The sequence below is a fragment of the Penaeus monodon genome, chromosome 19 (assembly GCF_015228065.2).
Source record: "Penaeus monodon isolate SGIC_2016 chromosome 19, NSTDA_Pmon_1, whole genome shotgun sequence".
Taxonomy (NCBI): Eukaryota; Metazoa; Arthropoda; class Malacostraca; order Decapoda; family Penaeidae; genus Penaeus; species Penaeus monodon.
In genome coordinates this window covers 3,027,861-3,029,413 of record NC_051404.1, presented here as the reverse complement: position 1 = coordinate 3,029,413, position 1,553 = coordinate 3,027,861, and positions in this window count along the sequence as shown.

The window sequence follows — 1,553 nt, the reverse complement described above, 5'->3', positions numbered from 1 at the left end:
ATCGATAGGATACTTAAGTATTATTGAGCCTCAATAATAGTTTAGTAGCAGCAGTGATATTTTTGTACATATATACTATGGTCAGTAACACAATGAGGAAGAAAGAGGGAACAGAAATGAGTGGTGGCGTGGCTGGGGCCCAGCCCAGGGGCCTTGGCTGGAGATGGCAGAATGACAGAAGGATGCATTCTGACTAGGTTCCTTCGTCGAACTCAGGTACCCACCGTGTGGGTGCTCGTGACGGTCGCCCTTTTGGACGTTTGCTAGAGTGTGGCTTGGGGTAAGAGTCACCGTCTTGAATAACTTGTATGCTTGCCGTCCTATAAATGACCAGCCAAACAGGACCAGACAGAGATATTCACTTCTTGAGGACGAATCAATGGCGCTACAGGGCGAGTCACAGTAGGTGTTTCAGCATTATGGCAGACATACAGACTACGAATTCAGATATTCAAGACAGTGACTATGACCACAAGCCACGCTCTACTGTCGCGATGACCTGTGCGGCGTGTGCCCAAGTTGACCTGAATCCGAACCGAAGGAACCTAGGTCAGAATGCATCCTTCTGCCATTCCGCCGGCATCTCAAGCTGAGAACCCTGGGTGTTTCCATTTTTGTTATCATTGTGTCATTGACCATGGTATGTCATGATCTTAGCCAATAAAGAGTAAGCTATTATTATTACCACTAAACTAGCACTGAAGCTTTAAACTACCTAAGTCAAGTTTCTTGCAGAGAAAGAGAGAGACTAATAATAGTATGTAAACAAAAGGCATTTAAAGAACACTCAAGAAAATCAACCCTTTCCATAGTACTGTTCTAATAGCAAACAAAACTATCTCAGCTGGAGTGAGTCGGTGGCTCATTGATAAATTACGCAGTTATTAATTCATATGCATTTTGACACAGAAAACACACAAACGAAGCAAACAAAATATGGAATAATGTTAAACAAACAAGGTTAAGATTAGGACGAACGTATACAATCCGCTTTGCGCCAGGCTGAATAGATGAGCTGCAGATCAAGAGACAAGTAGGATTAGAAAAGGATTTGGCCACGGACATCGTCAGAATCTGGAAGAAGAAAGAAAAAAAAATCTCCAATAGGTCTCTTTCCGATCAGAGCGAAATGCGGAGGAAAAACCTCAGTGTCAGATCTGACCACTGAATTCTCAAGCCAGGAGGAACGCGTGCGAGTTTTACCACAAGGGCTATTTACGTAAAAGCATATTGATCTGGACTTGAAAGAATTGCTAACGAGATCATTAATGCCCGTCCATCCGTGGTCCCATCCAGTTTATCCTGTTAGGCGGGAACTTCAAACACAGATGATGTATTCAAACGGCGTTAGGCAGTGAAGACATATTTCCCCCTTTTATTAGGAAAAGTGACGGGTTGACCAATATCTAATCTGATCTTAGAACCTGTAATTCATAGTTCATAAGATATCAAATCATAAAGTGCCAGAGTGATTTTATATGTAGGCTGCGTACAACAAACACTCAATTGCACTTTATAACATATTTCGGGGTAAAACATAGTTATATCATTCC